The 15692-nt window shown below is 44.3% G+C and overlaps 1 pseudogene; it reads left to right on the top strand.

Moving 5' to 3' along the window:
- The first annotated feature begins 635 nt into the window (after nucleotides 1-635).
- On the top strand, nucleotides 636-7987 carry LOC127670561 (zinc finger protein 14-like; annotated as a pseudogene).
- The last annotated feature ends 7705 nt before the right edge of the window (nucleotides 7988-15692 follow it).

Genomic DNA, 15692 nt, shown 5'->3' on the forward strand with positions numbered 1-15692 from the left:
TGGCGTCTTGAGTTTTAATGGAAACTGATGCATAAAACTTGGATGCAAGAACACAGGTGCTACCCTGGTTAAAAGTAACAGTTTGTTTGGGTTTTATTTGTTTTTTTTTTAAGTTACTATTTTTACGTATGCTTTAGAATTCCATGCATGTAAGACATAACTCCATACATGTAAGGCAGTACGAGCGCATTCACACACACACACACACACACACACACACACACACACACACGCTGCTCCTCTAAAGTCTCCATCTCCTATCTATCCCCCATTAATCTTTTTTCCTTTGATAACCTACTGTTCGGTTGTTACTGCTTTAAATGCGTGTTCGTAAGGCCATGCACTAGAGCACAGTTGATTTACCAATGGCCGTACTCTTAGAGCAAACTGACTCTCCCTCTCCGGGCAGCCATTAGCTGACAAGAGCTCCTGAAACACTATTGGGGGCCTGTCAGCCTTTCGGCCATCTATGCTGGAATGGCAGCTGGCTTGATGCCCTGCAGACCAACTCAGTTGTTCTGGTTATAAATGTAGTCCTGTCCTGTCCAGTCGACACAGTGTCGACTATGACCAACCTCTGGCTTTTAGAGTCACTCTGCCATCACTTGTTCAGGGTTCCCTGAACCTGGGGAAAGATGGACAGGGGCAAGGTGTGGTGTAGATTCATGTCTGAGCACACCATACACACTCTCTTCACTGACAACTTGTAAGTTCCTGCGTCGTGTTCACTGCACACAGAAAACTTTCTCATGAGGATAAGAGTTGTACTTATGAGTATAGAGATAATTTTTGTTTTTTAAAATATTACCATTTAGGGGGCTGGAGAGATGGCTCAGTGGATAAGAGCACTGACTGCTCTGCCAGAGGTCATGAGTTCAAATCCCAGCACCCACATGGTGGCTCACAACTATCCATAAAGAGATCAGACATCCTCTTCTGGTGTCTGAAGACAGCTACAGTGTACCTACATATAATAAATAAATAAATCTTTTAAAAATATTACCATTTAGTAAAATAATAGTAGATTTTTCTGCTGAGGCCTGTGACCTTTCCATCTCTGGGTCAGACTTACAGGACCAGACATATTTTTCCTCTTGCAGAATGGGGCTCATATCCAATTAGAATGTAATCTGTTACCCCTCTAACCTTGATACAATTGCACAATGGACTTATGTTCCAGGGTGATTGTTACTGTAGCTTTTAGGATTGAAAGGTAATGACAAGTGTAGATGGTTTCTCTCCCTCGGCAGTAACATAATGGGTAATCAAGGGCAATGCTGAAAGACAATGTCAAATTTTTAGGGGAAGGGGGTGCCTCTGAGACACTCCTGACCAACAACTCAAGGGAAGGAGTCTCACACTTGTTGCTGCGCATTTTATTTGACAACCCGTAGCTTCTGGCAGGGAGCAGAGTGCCCACCCTTGGAAGGGATCTGGTTGTAGATATTCATGAAGGCATTCCTTGCATCTAATAGAGCTCATCAGTATTTGAATTTAAAGTGTGTTTTAGAAATTACAGAAGTTTAAAAAAAAGAAGAAGAAAAAAAAAGAAATTACAGAGGGGACAGGTGGTGAATTGGAACTCCAGGAATAGGTGTCTCTTTCAATTGATGCATTATCCAGTGACTTTCTCAAATACAAACGGCGTGATGGGCCAGTGAGGTGACTGAGTTGGTTGTCAACTTGGCACAACTGGGAAATGGGAATCTCACTGGAGGAACTGGTTCCGCCCATTTGGCATGTGTGCTTGTCTTCAGAGTAGCTGCTGCTTCTTGTTCTTGTTCTTGTTCTTGTTCTTGTTCTTCTTGTTCTTGTTCTTCTTCTTCTTCTTCTTGTTCTTGTTCTTCTTCTTGTTCTTCTTCTTGTTCTTCTTCTTCTTCTTCTTCTTCTTCTTCTTCTTCTTCTTCTTCTTCTTCTTCTTCATTTTTAAAGATTTATCTTATTTCTACGAGTACACTGTCTCTGTCTTCAGACACACCAGAAGAGGGCATCCGATCCCATTACAAATGGTTGTGAGCCACCATGTGGTTGCTGGGAATTGAACTGGAAGAGCAGTCAGTGCTCTTAAGTGCTGAGTCATCTCCCCAGAGCATTTTCTTGATTGCTGATTGATGAAGGAAGGCCTACTCCATTGTGGGTGTTGACATCCCAGGACCTGTGGTCCTTGGCTTCTACAAACAGGATAGCCCAGCAAGCCAGTGGAAGCAAGCCAGTACCCATGGTTCATCCAGTGTGTAGGGTTCAGTTCTTGCCTGCACATTCCTGCCGAGGTTCCCTCAGTGATGGACTGTGACCTGTAATCCATATAAACACCCTCCTGCCCAAGTTTCATTTGGTCTTGCTGATATGTCATAGCAACCGAAAGCAGCATGGGAGAGTGCTGAGAAGAACTACTTGTCATGAGTCCTGTTTGCTTTTTGACTAAGGGTGGACTAAAGAACCCAGCTATGTACATCCTAATGCCTGCCTTTAGTGCAACCACAGCAGAGGTATTCAGGTTCCTAACAAGTTGTAAGAAGTATTAATCAGAGACATACTATCTTAGTCAGGGTTTCTATTCCTACACAAACATCATGACCAAGAAGCAAGTTGGGGAGGAAAGGGAATATTGAGCTTACACTTTCATGCTGCTGTTAATCACTAAAGGAAATCAGGACTGGAACTTGATCAAGCAGGCCAGGAAGCAGGAGCTGATGCAGAGGCCATGGAGGGATGTTCCTTACAGGCTTGCTTTCCCTGGCTTGCTCAGCCTTCTCTCTTATAGAACCCAAGACTACCAGCCCAGGGATGGAACCACTCAGAAGGGGCCTTCCCCCCTTGATCACTAACTGAGAAAATGCCCCACAGCTGGACCTCATGGAGGCATTTCCTCAACTGAAGCTTCTTTCTCTGTGATAACTCCGGCCTGTGTCAAGTTGACACAAAAAACATGCCAACTTACCTCAGGGGATAAAAGCAGGTGCTGTGCCATCCTGATGGTCTGAAGAAAATCTCTAGAACCATTCTTAAGTTAAAAAGAGAGAACCAACTCCCACAAGGTGGCGCAGACTTTCACTACAGCTCTGTGGCATCTCACACTCTTCACGCACAGTACACACTAAATCAAGACTTTAAAAAGATGTACGGGCAGTGTCCACCAACCCAAATGATATAGACTCACATCTAGAGACTATGTGGGATTCTAAGCTGAAATCATCCTTCTGATCACCATAAGATCACTGCTAGTACTCATAGGGAGAAGAGGATGTTGTTGTTTTAAGCTTAGAATGTAGTTGTCATCAACTGTCTGAGAAATCCACCCCACTCTGTACAGCTCTGATGGGAAGGAATCCCTCCAGATCTCAGTTCTCAGATACCAGGAGAACTGTTGTGCCCAAGTACACACGTTCTGCAGACAGCCGATACTGAGCCCTGGTGGGCATTAGACAACAGAACTTGGGATGACAGTTGTTAGAAAGATGCAGTGCAGAAAGAGGAACTGCACAGTCACCTGCACGAGAGCTCATCTTACTTTGATGTTTCTTTCCCGGGAAGCTCCAGTTGACTTTTAGCATTTGTGACTGTGGGATCGTGGTCTGTATGAGCTGCAGGGTGTGATGACCAGGACAGCTTGAACCCTTGTGGGGCAGAGTGTCATGTCACCATTTATGAATTCTGTGTACATCTGCAGTACCACGAGGCTCACTTTCCTGGAAATGTATGTGTGTGCTTTTAGGAGTCAGTGAGCTTTGAGGATGTGGCCGTGACGTTCACGCAGGAGGAGTGGGCTGTGCTGGATTCATCCCAGAAGGAGCTCTACAAAGATGTGATGCAGGAAACTCTGAGGAACCTGGCCTCTCTAGGTACACACGGGCGTTGGCTTTTGTGATCCGTCAAGGACAGGCATTTCTAGTTAACCAGCGTTGATGTACGAATTGGAATATGGACAAGGGAATTGGGGTGATTGTGTCAGATGTAATCATTTACACCATGAATTTACCTGTAATCTGAGATTTTTGGTAATAAATAATTCTTAACTATTTCTCTGATTCGACATTTAGGAAAGAAGTCCAACAAACAGAAGGCTATAAATGAGTATGAAAATCTCTGGAGCAAACTAAGGTAATTTCTTTCCCAAGAGATGGCCATATTTCAGAGAGCTGTTGCAAAAGAGATTTTTTCCAAAGAAGTAAAAGATAGATTTCATACCAAGCATCAAATTTTATCTCAAGAAAAATTCCCCCCAAATTTGTGTCTTATGCTTCAACCCTAGGAGATGCCAAATATTACAATACTGAGAATAACTAGATCATGTTACATGGGATGTGTTATAGTTCACATATAGAAACTTTGTGACATCCAGAATGTCTCAGTTTGGTTGTGTATTGTTGTACTCAAGACTGTGCGCCAAGGCCGGGGGAGTGGAAAGAGTTGATTTCACCGTGTAGTTAGCAGTGTGATCAAGGGAAGTCAGGACATGAACTCAAGCAGGACCCTGCAGACATGAATTGAAGGCAGACACCACGGAGTAATGCTGTTTACTGTCTTGCTACTGCTGTCTTACTCAGTTTGCTTTCTTACATAACCACATGTACAGGATCCACAGAACAACTCTATAGGCTGGGTGCTTCCACATCAACCTGTCCTTAAGAAAATTCCAAAAGCTTCCTAGAAGCCAATCCAGTGGGGGCATTCTCTCCATCGAAGAGAGAACATCCTCATAAGACTGGAGGTTTTGTCACCCTGATGAAATAGTAATCAGCACAACTGACACTTTGTCAACTTGATACATAAACCTTACTAGTAAACCACAACCTTTCCTTTTTATTTGTCTCCAGGATGTTCTGTTATTATCTATACTACAATTTAAAACATAAATTTCTTAAGAAATTTCAGCAGTTTGAAAGTGTAAGTTCTCCTTCAAAACTAAATGTGTCTGTAAAAAGTTGAAAATCTCTGACTTGTGGGTCCCTACAATTACACACACACACATACATATATATATATATATCCTTTCTTCCTCTAAAATAAAAACAGCATGGCATAGTCACAGTCAAAGCACAGCAGGACCAACCTCCTGCAGTATCCCTAACTCAGTGTCCCGCATCTGGGATGGATGCACCGTCTCCTGGGCTCCCAAGGTCTTAGGCAGCTCCATGTCCCCAGCTCTGCTACTGGAAACACACAGATGGTCTCCTAGGCTCAGGCTAGTCCAGGTCATCTGCTGCTGTCCTGGGTGCTCGACCCACCCTGCTGGTATCTCCAATATGCTGCTGGTCCCTGTACCTGAGGCTCAGCCTTCTCCTATGTGGACAGAGGGGAGGGTTTATTTGGTTTACACATTCTGGTCACAGACCATCATTAAGAGAAGACAAAGCAAGAAATGAAGACAGTCAGAGGCCCAGAGAACTGGGACTGAGACCCATGGAGGAAACTGCTTACTAACTTGCTCTTCAAGGCTGGTTCAGCCTGTTTTCTTATATAATCAGGACCACCTGATGCCCAGGGATGACACCACCTACTAGGTGACTGGTCCCTCTCACACTGATGATTATTAACAAAAATGCCCCCACAGATTTGCCTAAAGATGATCTAATGAATACACTTTCTCTGCTGAGATTTGTTTTTTCCAGATGATTCCACATTTCTGTCAGGTTGACAGAAAACTATCCAGGACATCCTCATGATTTCAAAATGGTAACAAAACCATTGCCCAGCCAGCAGTAGTGCTGGCCCTGTAATTACAATGGACTGAGTTCAGTTCCCAGAACCCACATAAAACAGCACACACCTGTTGTCCCAGCACTTCTCAGAGAAAGCCTGCTTCATTGACATGGAAGGAAAGAGTACTTCGGAAAGTTGTCGTGAGCACCTCCATGTACCACAGTACACATGCACACCCACAAGCACCGCAAATGAACACATTCAAAAAACTCAGTGTTACACTGATTTATACACCAGTCATGGGGACAATCTCAATGTTATGTTCATTTATCCACAAGTCATGGGGACAAATTGATCATGATAAGAAAATAGAAATTCCTAACTGTCCCAATGGGACTCTCAATTTATTTCCTGGATATGCATGTATTTAAACAGAAGATTGACTGGGAGGTGGTGGTACACACCTTTAATCTCAGCACTCAGGAGGCGGAAGCAGGTGGATCTCTGTGAAGTAGAGGCCAGCCTGGTCTACAGAGTAATTTTCAGAATAGCCAGGGATATGCAATAAAATGATGTCTCAAATAAACAAAAACAAAGTAGAAACAATCAACAATAACAAAAAACAAAAAAGATAGCTGGGCAGAGTGGCACATGCCTTTAATCCCAGCACTTGGGAGGCAGAGGCAGGCAGATTTCTAAGTTCGAGGCCAGCCTGGTCTACAGAGTGAGTTCCAGGACAGCCAGGGCTACACAGAGAAACCCTGTGGGGGGGGAGGGGGGAGGAAGGTTATAATTTGGGTTGATATCATTACATATCCAAGTATGCATAAGATTGTGGGTTCAAATCTGTGTTGAAATGCTATGTGAATTTTTAGTGTTCTCGATGAACAAACACTAACTACATCGATACTTAATCCCACTGTTTGTTTTGTAGGTGTCCTTAGTGGATTGGAAAGCATGCAGTCTGTACACGTTACAAACTGTTTCCCAGAATGAAACCAGCATTTCTTTGTTCAGTCATTAGTAAACCCTGTCTTAGTCATGGTCTCTTTTTTTGCTTTGCAGCAGCCAATTGGTGGGGAAATTCTGTGACTCTAAGTTCTATAAACATACGGAGTTCGGGAGCAGTTTCATGTATTCCCTGTCCCTTCAGATGCATAAATGTGCTCCCAGTGTAAAGAAACCTTCTAAAAATAAGGACTGTGAAGACTTTTTTCTTCGATGTGGTCAAGGAAATAAAGAACATCACCCCACAAAAAAATCTTCCGTTCAAAAGCCGCGTGGGAAAGGCTTCACTCATCCTAGTCCTTTCCAAAGGCGTGAGAAAAGTCACAGCGTTAAGAAGCCCTACGTGTGTGAGGTGTGTGGGAAAGGCTTTGTTCGGTTAGGTAACCTTTAAGACATAGGATGACTTCAGATTGTGAGAAGACTTTTCTTTGTAATCATTGTGGGAAAAATTTTCTCGTTCTGCTTGCCTTCGAAGACACACGAAAATTCACACCGGTGAGAAACCCTATGTGTGTGAGCAGTGTGGGAGAGGTTTTCTTCATTCTGCTTACTTTCAGATTCACAGGAGAAGTCACACTGGAGAGAAACCCTACGTGTGTAAGCAATGTGGAAAAGCCTTCACTGCTCCTCGGTACCTTCACATGCATGAACAAATCCATACTGGAGAAAAGCGTTACGTATGTAAGCAGTGTGGGAGTGCCTTCTCACTCTGGAATCAATTTCAGAAACATAAAATTTCACAGTGGTGTGAATCCGTGTGCTTGTAAGCAATGCAGGAAAGGTTTCACGTGTTCTGGTTCCCTGAGAGCACATGAAAGAATTCACACCGGTGAGAGGCCCTATGTGTGTAAACACTGTGGGAAAACCTTCGCTCATTTTGGCAACCATAAAAGACATGAAAAACTTCACACTGCATAGACTGTACAAACACAAGCTGTGCAGGAAGTCATCCAACAATCACAGTTCTCTTCAGTTCCACAAACGGATGCACACTGGAGAGAATCCCTACACGTGTAAACAGTGTGGGGAGGATTTAGCTGCTTCTTCCCCCTTCAGAGCCATGAAAGGAACCACTCTGGAGAGAAGATATGTGCATGTTTGCAGTGTGGGAAAGCTTTCAGTTCTGACAGCTCTCTTCGGAAGCATAAAATAACTCATAGGACAGCAAAATCCTGTGAACATAAGCAATGCGGGTAAGCCACAAGCGTGTGAAAGAATCCTCGCCAGCGAAAGGCCCCATGAATGTAAGATGCTCAAGAGGGGCTGTCTGAGGTCATCTTATTTGTAAAGACATTCACTAGTTCATAGCAGGACACATAAGGATTCCTGTAAGTAATGCTGGAATGTCTTCTGTTTGTTACCTCAGAAATCAACCCACGTGAGCGTGAAACAGACTGCTGGCAGTGTGGGAAAGTGTCAAACTTACCTTCCTAGAGAGAAGCTTGGTTTTCTTAATTTATGTAACTTTTAGAACTAGAAGCAGACACACTGGAGAAAGGCCCTTTGGACAAAAGCTGCAGGCAATATGATGAAGTCTTCCACTTTCTTTCTTACCATGGAGAAGATGTGGAGGAGCTCACACTGAAGAGAAACCTTATGCACATTATGGGGAAAGAAAACCTTTAGTTCTCTCGGGGCCCTCCAAAGACACTGTGGTAGTCCTCCTAGAGGGAAACCCTTCATATATATATATATATATATATATATATATATATATATATATATATATCTTAGAAATCTTCCCGTTATCTCAAGTTCTTTTATAGATGTGAAATAATTCGCTTTAGGGTAGTCTAAAGTATGGAACTTGTGAAGTCTCCATTGTCACTCTGGTAGGACTTAAAAGAACTCATTGAGAATTCCTGGCATTGGAAAATGTGGGAAGATGTCTTGGTTCAACTCAAAAAAACCTATGCAATAGAAATGTTTCAGAAGCAAGTTTGATTAAAATAAATGCTTGGTTTTGATCTGACAGTGTCACCCACTAAGTCTGTGCTCCCTCTGGAGATCAGTCCTTCCCAGGGCTGAGACTGGCTGTGAATGTCACTTATTACCAGGTGTGGTGGCACACACATGTTATTCTACTTGGGCAGCTCGTGAGAAGGATCACAGGTTTCAGAGCTGTTTGGACTATGCGTTGAGTTCCTGATATTCCCAGGGAACTGGGTTTTCTTTTCGGAGATTATATCTTAATAATAACAGAATTTAACAAGTGAGCCCAGAAGAAATCTCAAGGACTGTTTAATAAGGTTTGAGTGAAAAGCGACATACCAGGCAGGCTATAGGTCTTGGAGGCGGCCTGAAGTAGGCTTACTGTTCTGCCTCACCTGACTCTGTCCCTGGGTCCCTTTCTCCTTCATCCCCACCCTTCACCCCACCCCACCCCATCTTTCTCTTTTCTTTTTCTAACTTTTGGAAATTTTATTTAACGTATGGGTCTTTTGTCTACATCTGTGTCTGTGTTACATATGTACATCTGAGGTTGGAGGGAGCTAGAAGAGGGCATTGGATTCCCTCAAGCTGGAGTTATAGCTGCTTTGAGCCTCCATGTTAAGGTGCTAGGAATTATATACCCTGGTTCTCTAAAGAATAGCCTGTGCTTCTAACCACTCTCCAGTAGCTTCTGCTCCTTTGGTACTTAAATGTAGGCCAGGCTGGGCTTATGCTCATTACAACCCTCCTGTCTCCTCCCATCATAACATGTTTAAGTAGGGTTTTTTTTGTTTTGTTTTGTTTTGTTTTTTTGTTTTCTGTTTTTTGCAGAAAATGTATGTGTTGCTAGATATTTCCTTTTCCTATCCATTCACTTTGAGGCAGTGAGAGGCCAGTGATTGAAGAGGAGAGGAGAAGGAGGAGCTAAGAGAAGGGAGGGGAGGAGGGGGAGCTCAGTGGACCACAGGAGCAGGGAGAGAGGGTGACACGGATATCCAGAAGGCTTCAGATGCATTTCTCGTGTTTTGGAGAAGTTAGAAATATTGGGATAAGACTTTATCATTGTAAATTAACATTATGTAATCGGGAGTTTTATATACATAAATATATTTGATGAACTATTCAAATTTAAGAGTCATGCTTTACTGGATACTTGGAAGGAGTGGGTGCTGGGCAGAAGTGTGGGACTCCCACTGTTTTCAGAGTCTGTGGCGGAGAGGAAACACAGCTAGGACGCTGTGAGAGCTAGCTGGGAAAGATTGGCTCAGTGGCGACAGCGAGAGCTGACCTGAGGGAGACCTGCCGGGACTTGGGAAAGAGGCCTGGTGGGGTGGTACTCTTTATTAAATATTACCCATTACATGTATGTCCTTGTTAAAAATAATACACGGAAAACAATTATTCTTTACCTGCCAATTCCTTTGTTTTAGGTGAATACTCTCCCCTATATTGTTGTCTAGTCCACTTAGGAAAATAAATTAATGTCATCACCTTTCGCTCCACCTGAATACTACATTTAAATATTTTTATTTTTAATGATTTTATTTTTATTGGAAACAATATTTTTCATACAGTATGTGCTGATCATGATTCACCGTCCCTCTCCTCTTCCCAGAGCTTCTCCTCCTCCAGCACCTTGCCTTCCTCCTCTGTTTAGAAGACAATCAGCTGAATAAAGCAAACCAGAATAAAACAAAAGGTACAAAGTACATATATACAAGCGGACACCCACAGCCTCAAACAATAGAGTATTAAAACCTAAACCCGAGAGCATGCCGTAGAAACAATAGACCCTGATAAGCAACACAAGGCCAATCTTCAAAACCACCACTGAGTTCATTCCGTGTTGACCATCTGCCGCCGAGCACTGGCCGCCGAACACTGGCCTACGCGTAAGTCTGGCTTCTATACCCAGTGCAACTCCGTTGGGGAAAACTAATAAGCAATCCCTAGCAAGTGGCTGTCAATGGACATAGCTTCTTAGTACATTTAAACTTTCAAATGTAGCTGGGAGCGGTGGTTCGTGGCTTTAATCTTGGCACTCTGGAGGAAAAGACAGGGGGATTTCAAGTCCAAGGCCAACCCTTGGTGCATCAGGAGTTCATGATTAGACAGGACTATTTAGAGGCACGCTTTTTAGAAAGATGTCATTATCATTTAAGTTTCGACACGGGTGTCTATGTGTGGGCATGTGTCTGACGTGCTTGCTGCGGAGACCAGAGTGCTGGATACCCTGGAGCTGGAGCTGGAGTTATGTGCAATTGTGGGTTTCCCAACCTAGGTGCTGGGAACTGGAGTCCAGTTCTCTGCGAGAGCGGACTTCTGTTCAGCAATCTCTCCGGTCCTTAGATTATACTTTTGCTGCATTTTGGAAGTGGGTTTGTATAGCACACATGCTTGGAGTCTGGGTTTTCCCTCGGCGTATTGCATTTGAGACTCATCATGACGTATGGGTCAAGATTCTTCTTTATGTTCCTGAGTGGACGGTGTGCCCTCGTGAAGCGGAGCCAAGACTTCCTATCATCGAACACGCCATGTCAATTCACCTACTCAGAACCTGATTGTCCTTTGTCCAGGTGCTGCAGTGCTCACACAGAACCCCTGCGGGTTCTGTTTTATATTTACACCTCCAAGTTTACACTCCATTAATAATTGAGTCTTTTCAAAGTTTCTTTTTTGACTCATTGTTAGTCATTTAACTTGACCTTAGTATACACTTTCTTCATTATTTTTATTTACTTCTGCATGTGTTTGGGGGTGCATGCATGCATGCTGATTTGTGCATGTGTGGGTGGGTACATGCATGCATGCTGATGTGTGTGTGTGTGTGTATCACTGAGTAACCTGTCTACCTAGACTCCATCCTATGGAGTCCCCATTCCCAGTCAGACCTTTGCAGTATAGGCAACAAATTCCAGACATCTCTGTCCTTGGGAGCAGCAGCATCCTGAGAGGTGAGAACACTGCAGCCCTGCGGGATAAGAGACATGACCCTAAGACACCGCTGCTGTGGTCAGTTCCTACAAGTCACGCATATGGAGTCCTACACATCCCCCACAAGACATGAAACAGTTAACATTTTAAATATAGATAATAATTATACAAAATTAGATATAAGATTTAAAAGAAACATACGGTGTGGGGCAGGGGTGGGGCAATGCTGTAGTCAATGTCTTTGTCTTTTTGGAGCCCGTCTGCTCTGGGTCCTCTCAGCCTCAGCTTACCATGTCTCCAGTTCTCCCTGCCTAGTCACCTTCAACTGCACAAATGAACTCACACTGGAAAAACCACCTACATACGTACAAAGTGTGGCATGCCTTTAGGTTTTGTAATCTTTTTCAAAAACATAAAGTAGTTCACAGTACTGTGAATCCCTATGCAAGCAAGCGAGTCTCGAGGACTGAGTTCAGGGTCAAAAAAGGCCTCAAGAAACCTTTCTCTTTCTTCCTTACTTTCTGTATTCTGAAACAGCCTCTCACTATGCACTCCTTCCAAACTTCAAACTCAGATCAGTCTGCTTCACACCCCAGCGCTGAGGTTAATGCCTCCACACCCCAGCGCTGAGGTTAATGCCCCCACACCCCAGCGCTGAGGTTAATGGCATAGGCCGGTGCATGTGCATCCCTTTTTTTTTTTTAAACCACGGGATAGATATCCTTTCTAAAGTAAGCATGATCACCAATTTCAAGGTACTGGTGGTCATCAGCTTCAGTTGTGCGAAATCAAGCACAACTTCAAAAGATGCCATCCATCGTAGCTAGCAATGACGGCTCAGGCCTTTAATCCCAGCACTTGGAGGCAGAAGCAGGCAGAGGTCATACAGAGTGAGTTCAGGACAGTCAGGGCCTCTCTCTCTCTCTCTCTCTCTCTCTTCCCCCCTCCCCCATCTCTCTCTGTCTCTCTCTCTCCCTGTCTCTCCGTCTCTCTCTGTCTCTGTCTCTCCGTCTCTCTGTCTCTGTCTCTCTGTCTCTCTGTCTCTGTCTCTCTCTCTCAAGCGAGGTTTCTCTCTCTCAAGCGAGGTTTCTCTGTGTACCATGGAACTTACTCTATAGAACAGGCTGGCCTCAAACACAGGGATCCATCTGCCTCTGCCTTTCCAGTGCTGGGATTAGAGGGCTTTGCTGGTGAGATGGTTCAACTCTTGAGAATACAGGCTGCTCTTACAGAAGTCCAGAGATGATCAGCAACTACATGGTGGATCATGGCCATCTATAAAGGGATCTGATGCCCTCTACTGGTGAGTAGGTGTACATGCAGACCAAACACACCTACTTTTTTTTTGTTTTGTTTTTGCTTTTGTTTTTGTTTTTTTTTTTTAAAAAAAAAAAATTAAACAAAAGGTCAGCCAGGCCGGGCGGTGGTGGCACACACCTGCAATCCCAGCACTTGGGAGCAGAGGCAGGTGGATTTCTGATTTCGAGGCCAGCCTGGTCTACAGAGTGAGTTCCAGGACAGCCAGGGCTACACAGAGAACCCCCCCCCCCTCTCTCTCTCTCTGTGTATGGGGGGATTAGCCAGGCAGTGGTAGGTGGATCTGTGAGTTCCAGGTTCACCTGCTTTACAGAGTGAGTTTCAAAACAGTCAAGGCTACACAGGGAAGCCCTGTCATGAAAAAACCAAGGAGTGTGGAGGAGAGGCCTGAGCCCTCAGCCCACACAGTAACTGTTGAACCATATACCAAAAAAATATAACCACAGAAAACAAGATCCCATGATTAACCAAGTATGGCAATCTGTATATATTGTATTAGAGTGTGTGTGTGTGTGAATGTATTTATACATACTATATGGTGTTAGAAACCTTTGAGCTGGAGTCACAGGTAGTTGTGAACCACCATGTAGGTGCTGAGAACCCATTTAGCCTCGTCTCCAGTCCTGTGGACTGTTAAGAAGTTTTAACGCATCTGTACAAGGTCTGTAGCCCAAGACTTTAGCTGCAAGTTGCAGTAGAACTGGTCTTCATTTTAGAGTATTTTCTCCTGTTTCACAAATAGGGGCTTTAACAATATTATAATAACATCATGTTTTTCAGGACCCAGACCTTTTATTAGTGTACATGTGTGGGCAAATGCATTAATTTCTGATAGTTGAAACACCTAAGAGCAGCTTCAAGTTTATTTAGCCACAGACAATCATTCTAACCATCAACAGTCAGAAATGTCAAGATGCTGTTGCAGTCTGGCTTGGCGACCTCCTTGCCTATTGAATGGTTTGGGGCGATCTTCTTCCTAAAACGGTGGATGCTTTTTGAGGCCATCCACACCTACAGTTCAGTCCATTGCAGTTAGATGCATTAGCTGTGTGAAATAGTTGCCAAGTATGGCTGTGATAAACAAGTTGGGGAGAAAAAGTTTATCTGGCTTACAATTCCCAATCACTGTTCATCATCAAAGGAAGTCAGGACAGGAACTCAAACAGCAGGAACCTGGAGGCTGATGCAGAGGCCAAGGTGGATGGAGTGCTGCTCACTGACCACAGCCCAGGGACAGCACCGTCCACAATGTGCTGGGCCCTCCCGCATCTTTCACGAGGTGAGAAAATGCTCTACAGACTTGCCCACATCCAGACTTATGAAGGCATTTTGCTGTTTTGGTTCCGTCCTCTCAAATGATTCCAGCCTGTGTCAAGTTGATATAAAATTAGCTGGAACTGTGCAAGAACATGTAAAAGGACACAGTACCTGTGTGTAACTCCCAGGTGGGTGAGCTTCATACATGCCAGAGGCCGGTAAGACTAGCCTTGTTTCTCTAATGCCCTCAGTTTGACGATCTCATTCCCCCCACCTCCCCCTACCACCACCTCCTTTTGTTCCAGATAGGAATTCTGGAACTGGCTTTTTGACTAGGCTGGCCTCGAACTCAGAGATTCACGTGTCTCTACCTCCCAATAGTTGTGCAATCTTTTATTCAGAAGCAATCTTTCCAATTCATTTTTTCAGTCTCTATTTTCAACCTAACATTTAGATTTTTTTAAATTTACATATATAAGAAAGTATGTGTGTAAAGTATCCCTAGAGGCCAGAAGGACATTAGATGCTGTAAAGTCCAAAACCATCCTGCAAGTCCAGCCTGCCTAGGAACTATGCAACTTCCGGGAATACTGGGAATTGTAGTTCTCGGGAAATAGCAAAGCCTCATGGGAAAGTACGGTGGCCTATAGATTTGCCTTAATGAGCCCCACAACACTTGGCTAGAGGCCGTTCTTAGCTGGGAAATTCTAGGGAATGGTTTTGTCCAAAGTTCATCTCTTGGTCAGTATTTAATATTTAATAAAGCTTGCTTCATGTTTGGCCCAAAATGGTGGAGCTGGTTTTTCTGGCGAATCTCGGGATTATCGATGCTTAAAGCTAGAATTGCAGCTGTGAACCTCCAGGGGTGGGTGCTGGGAACAGAAGTCCTGTCTTGCCCAAAAGCAGCAGAGGCTTCGTCACGAAGCCGTGTTCCCAGCTCCTTGGCCCAGGATCTTGACATTCGCATTAACCCCAGGACTTGTTTTCACCACAACAAAGAGAAACATGTGGTACAGCAGCAGGGATGGCAAACGCGGTTCCACCCGAAAGCCTCCGGGGGGGCCCTGCTCTCACTTCTCAGACCCACACCCAGTCGTGCGCATGTAAACAAAATAAAAAAAAAAAAAGAAATGCTTCAGAAAAGCGTTCTGCTTCCAGTTTTGTGATTGTTTTGTTTCTGATGCGGGGGCGGGGGAGGGGGCGGCGAGGGCTGGGCGCAGGACTTCACATAAACTCGGCAAAGGTTCTAGCCCTAAGATGCCCACCTAGCCCTGCATTCTTCCTGGAAGGTTATTGATCTTTGAGGGAGACCGCAATAGCCAAAGAGTACAAAGGCAGAGATATTGCCGCTAATTATAGTTCTGTAAAGGGATTCCCACCCAAACCTAAGGTCTCTAATTACCTTCACGCCCCTCTACTGGCGCTCAGTGGGAGCCCCACTGAGTGAGTGACAGCAGGATTCTGCGTTTTGGAGAGGTGTAGAGTCTATAATTTGATCTCGACCTTCCCTAGTAACACTGGCATCTTCTGTCCCTCTGGCTGCGGGAGGCGGGCCGAGGGCTCGCTGGCCTATCATTGTCTTATCTGAGTGCGTGCACTGG

The sequence above is a fragment of the Apodemus sylvaticus genome, chromosome 20, assembly GCF_947179515.1.
Source record: "Apodemus sylvaticus chromosome 20, mApoSyl1.1, whole genome shotgun sequence".
Lineage (NCBI taxonomy): Eukaryota > Metazoa > Chordata > Mammalia > Rodentia > Muridae > Apodemus > Apodemus sylvaticus.